We start from the raw sequence: 6,030 nt of genomic DNA, 5'->3' as shown, positions 1-6,030 counted from the left end.
CCTAAGAGAGTCCTAAGGCATATCTAATTCATACTTTAACGGGTCAGAACTGAAGTCAAAGCAAAAGTCAAAGTTTTGCGACTTTCGGCTCCGAACCGGGTCAAGACAGTAAATGGTCGGATCAAACAAGCTTAGATTAGTTAATATACTTATTATCATGTTTTATGAGCGTTAAAACAGGTTACACATCATCTACATTACTGATTATGCATTAAATCGCAAAATAACATTTCTGTTGACTTTTCTTAAGCACGTTTGACTCGACATTCGGACTAGTTAGAGTGGGAATCAGAGGGTGCCCTTTTAGGGGTTTAAAGCCCATATGATTACCATCATATAACTATCTTTGATTCGACAAACCACTGGACCATTTGTGATTTATCGCTAAGCCAATCGTTAATTACGACGGATTGACTTTTAAGCTAAACTAAGCAAAAACTAAGCCATGAAAAGGTAGTCACACTTACAGAAGCTTGGTGCACGACTAAGGATGTTAGGAGAATACTTGAGAGCTACAGAAATGATCAGAAGGCAGGTTTGAGGTGTGTTTCACAATGGAACACTACCATGCCTTTTATAGTGAAAAACTTAGCTCAAGATCATCACAACTCACTCTAGGATTGCTCCTGGATGATCAGCAGGTGTCCTAAGGTGCTAGGGGACATGTAGAGGGCGCCCATGGTTCAATAAATGCCTAAATGATTGTTCACAAGGTCAAACATTGAATCTGTCCAAGAATTCTGCATCTGGGACTCGTACGCGGCCCGCATTAGGATTCAGGCCACTTGGACGCGGGCCGCATGAATCCTAAAGTCAGTAAACGTATCTTCACCTGGCGCGCGGCCCGCATTAGCTCAACCATATCCTTAACGCGGCCCGCCTGAGGGTTAAATTCCAAGATTTTCAAATCTTTTGTAATGATTAACCTGACCTTTCGGTTTCGAAGGGGTAACTTTGCGATTTCGCCCTCGATTATTTACAATTAAGGGCCTCGTGACTTTTACCCGCATTGTTAAGTCCCCGGTTAGTTTAATTACTATCCGAAAAGCCTTAACTTTTATTGTTGACGCTTTTAACCCCTCTCATACGAATTTGATCATAACTTTCTCGTTTTAAAACGGAACTTCGCGAAATTTATATCGTATGTTCTAGTGAGCGAAGTTTACTATTACAAAGCCTCGGGTTCGTCAAAGGGTCACTCAGAGGTGTAAATTAAACATGTTGACACATTTAACCCCTGTAGTTTGTAATCTCTCACTTTCTTCCGCGTTTCGCTCCGTACGATCCATGATTTATTCGTTTGAAGGTACGAGCATCATTTAGGGTTACTATACAGTATATTTACCCCTCGTTGACATTTCAAATCCTCGAATTCACATACTTTCAAGGTTTGTCAACTTTAGTCCTTCATTTGATATTTAATGCCACGTGTAAACTCATGACACGTGTCAACTCATTATTGGACACAAAATCTCAAGGTGTTACATCCTCACCCTCTTAAAATAAATCTCGACCCGAGATTTACTGAAATAAATAAGAGTATTTTTCTTTCATCGTGGATTCAACCTCCCACGTGAATTCGGGACCTCTACGGGCATCCCATTTGACCTTAACAATAGGTACATGCTTCCTTCGAAGCTTCTTTACCTGTCGATCTTCAATCGACAAAGGTTTTTCCACAAATTTTAAGCTCTCATCTATGTGCACATCTGTATGGGGTATTACCAGTGATTCATCAGCGAAGCACTTCTTCAGATTGCAGATGTGGAACACATTGTGAATTCCATTGAGCTCCTCCGGTAAGTTTAACTTATAGGCAACGGACCCGACACGTTCGATAACCTTGAAAGGTCCTATGTATCTCAGGCTTAGTTTGCCTTTCTTACCGAAACGCATCACCCCCTTCCAGGGTGATACTTTTAGCAATACTTTTTCACCTACTTCGAAGTGAAAATCTTTACGCTTTGGATCTGCGTAACTTTTCTGCCGATCTCGGGCAGCTTTGAGACGGTCTCGAATCTGGACAATCTTGTCCGTTGTTTCGAAGACTATCTCTGGTCCTGATAATTGGACATCTCCAACTTCCGCCCAACAAACAGGCGATCTACACTTTCTACCGTATAATGCCTCGAAGGGTGCAACCTTAATGCTGGTATGGTAGCTATTGTTGTAGGAGAATTCGATTAATGGTAGGTTCTTATCCCAACTACCACCCAAATCAATTGCACATGCACGTAGCATGTCTTCCAACGTCTGAATAGTACGCTCACTCTGACCGTCTGTCTGAGGATGGTAAGCCGTACTAAAATTCAAACGTGTGCCCAAAGATTGCTAGAAACTTTTCCAGAAATGTGATGTGTATCTAGTATCTCTGTCTAGGATAATAGACACAGGTATGCCATGTAAGGCTACAATCTTATCAACGTATAACTGGGCTAACATGTCGGAGCTATAAGTCTCCTTGATGGGTAAGAAATGTGCTGACTTAGTCAGTCTATCAACTATAACCCATATTGTATCATTTCCTTTCCTCGTCTTGGGTAACTTGGTAATAAAATCCATAGTTACACATTCCCACTTCCATTTGGGAAGTTCAGGTTGTTGTAGCAAGCCTGACGGCTTTTGATGCTCAGCTTTGACTTGCGCACAGGTCAAGCATTTGGCTACATGAGTGGCTACAGACTTTTTCAAGCCTATCCACCAATAGTTTGCCTTTAGATCGTGGTACATTTTATCTGCTCCAGGATGGACGGAGTATTTAGAACTATGGGCTTCCTGGAGGATGACATCTCGAAGTCCTCCGTAAATTGGAACCCATATTCGTCCATTTAATCGTAAAATTCCGTCCTTGCTAAGAGTTAACTGCTCCTCAGTTACTCCTAGCTTCTCTTTAGGATAATTAGCTTCCAACACAGCTTCCCTCTGTGCAGCTAACAACCTTTCAATCAAATTATTCTTCACTTCAATGCTCTTGGCATTGATTCGGATGGGTTTCACCCTTTCTTTCCGACTCAGGGCATCAGCGACTACATTCGCCTTGCCGGGATGATATCTGATTTCACAATCATAATCATTTAAAGTCTCCATCCAACGGCGTTGCCTCATATTTAACTCCTTCCGATTAAACAGGTGTTGAAGGCTCTTATGATCAGAATAGATCACAAACTTGATACCATACAAATAATGCCTCCACAGTTTTAGTGCGAACACAACGGCATCCAACTCCAAGTCATGGGTGGTGTAATTCTTTTCATGCACCTTTAACTGTCTTGAAGCATAGGCAATAACCTTGCCCTTCTGCATAAGCATGCATCCCATGCCAGTGTGTGATGCATCGTAGTAAACTACGAACTCTTTGGTACCTTCAGGCAATGTCAGTACAGGAGCGTTGCTCAACTTCTGCTTCAAAATATCAAAGGACTCTTGCTGCTTAGGGCCCCAAACAAACCTTACTTTCTTCTTGGTCAAGGAAGTTAAGGGCGCAACAATCCTTGAAAAATTTTCAATGAAACGCCTGTAATATCCTGCTAACCCCAGGAAACTACGAATCTCTGTAGGCGTCTTTGGCTCTTGCCAATTCATGACAGCTTCTACTTTAGCGGGATCCACTTGGATACCACGCTCGCTGACAACATGTCCAAGGAATTGGACTTCTCGAAGCCAGAATTCGCACTTAGAGAATTTGGCATAGAGTTTCTCATGGTGCAGGAGTTTGAGAATACAATGAAGGTGTTTCTCATGGTCAGCTTGGTTCTTAGAGTAGATAAGAATGTCATCGATGAAAACGATGACGAATTTGTCTAAGTACGGCTTGCAAACGCGATTCATGAGGTCCATGAACGCAGCCGGTGCATTAGTGAGCCCAAAAGGCATCACTAGGAACTCATAGTGACCATAACGAGTCCTAAATGCAGTTTTATATACGTCTTCATCTCTGACTTTCAGTTGATGGTAGCCTGACCTCAAGTCAATCTTCAAGAAATAACTTGCCCCTTGTAACTGATGGAACAAGTCGTTGATCCTCGGTAAAGGATACCTATTCTTTATCGTGACTTTGTTAAGCTCGCGATAATCGATGCACAGACGCATCGATCCGTCCTTCTTCTTGACAAACAGTACTGGTGCTCCCCAAGGAGACGAACTAGGTTTGATGAAACCTTTAGCTAGTAGTTCATCCAGTTGGGTCCTCAACTCCTTCATTTCGGTTGGTGCTAACCTGTAAGGTGCTCTAGCAATAGAAGCTGCTCCAGGGATGATATCAATTCTGAATTCCACTTGCCTATCGGGTGGCAAACCAGGTAGATCTTCAGGGAAAACTTCTGGGTATTCAGAAATGACGGGGATGTCTTCTATCTTCGGTTTAGGCTCATCAATAATCACTTGCGCCATGTAGATGACACAACCCTTCTTTAAACATTTTGAAGCCTTGAGCATAGTCACATACTCAGGCAGCCCATACTGGGTATCTCCCCGAATGGTAAGGGATTCACCAGACGGAGTCTTTATCACTACTTGTTTTCTGTTGCAGACGATTTGGGCCTGGTTGTGAGATAACCAGTCCATACCCAATACTACGTCAAAACCAGCCAATTTAAAGGGAAGTAGAGATAGAGGAAAAGAGTGGTTCTTAATGGATATCACACATCCCTCTAATACAGTAGAGACAGTTTCTATGGTGCCATCTGCTAACTCTACCTCATAGTTTATACTCAAGGTTTTGACAGGCATATTCAGCAGTTTGCAAAATTTATGATCTATGAAAGACTTATCAGCGCTTGAATCAAAAAGTACTCTTGCAAAGATATCATTTACAAGGAAAGTACCTGTGATCACGTTATCGTCTAGCACGGCTTCTTTCGCTTCCAATCGAAAGACTCTAGCATTTGTTTTCTTGACCTCTTCAGGTTTCTTGGCATACTTAGGGCAGTTGGTTTTTATGTGCCCTTTCTCATTGCAACTGTAGCAAGTTGCATCCTTTATCTTTTTACAATCCAAGGTCTTGTGGTCCTTGGACTTGCATATCCCGCAAGCAAATGACTTCGACTGAGTCTGCGAGTTTGATTCGAGTCTACACTTTCCAAAGTGATGTCTCTTTCAATTCTTGCACTTGGGCTTCTCACCAGATTGTTGCCCATCCTTCCTTGACTCAGACCCTCTCTTGTTGTCACCGTTTCCATGGTGCTTCTTGCCCGACCTTCGTGAAGTATCATCTTCACGCTTCCTTTTCTCAGCCTCTTTGTTCCTCAGCGATCTTTGTCTGACCGCATCCAGAGTGAGGGACAAAGATATGTCGGCTACAGATCTAAAGGTCGCTGGCCGAGAGGCCTTCACGCTTGCCTTTATCTCGGGGGCTAAATGTAACACCTTGAAAATTCATGTCCAATGAAATAAAGACACGTGTCATATGGGTCAAACGTGTCAGGAACCCGGGTCAAATATTAAGACGCACGGTAGGATTTTAAGAGGGCGTCATGTTATAAAATACCTCTGAACGACCCAAGGGCGACATGTTATTAAAACACCTCTAAGCGACCCAAATCTATAAATCCCAAGATCCTTAAATTAATTGATAAACGTCTTATATATTTTTACCGGTTGAATCTAAATAAATAAAAATTCCATCCTTTATGTGGAAGTTGGACTATTAATAAGTGTTACTACAATAAATTCTGATTTTTAAATCCTAATCTAGTGAGAATTAGGAGTTGATGAGAATTCAAGCTTTTCTTGTAATTTCCGTCACTTTACAAGCCCCACAAGAATTCAATTTGAAAAGGGGACATGTAAGAACCATTCAAGCATGCAATGGCTGAGCAGATGGTCCCACAACTGAAAAAGATGGCTTGGATTCGGGTTTGTTTGATTGCATGGTCAAGACATGAAAGTTTACAAATTTTGTCCTCTGACCACCGGTTACGGACCGCAAGGCCCTAGGCTTACGGTCCGTAAGGTGGGTACCTGGGGGTTTTCAGCAAAGGTCGGTTATGGACCGTAACTATTTCAGCATACGGTCCGCAAGAGGATCTTACG

The sequence above is a fragment of the Helianthus annuus genome, chromosome 4 (genome assembly GCF_002127325.2).
Source record: "Helianthus annuus cultivar XRQ/B chromosome 4, HanXRQr2.0-SUNRISE, whole genome shotgun sequence".
Lineage (NCBI taxonomy): Eukaryota > Viridiplantae > Streptophyta > Magnoliopsida > Asterales > Asteraceae > Helianthus > Helianthus annuus.
This window is presented reverse-complemented; position numbering follows the sequence as displayed.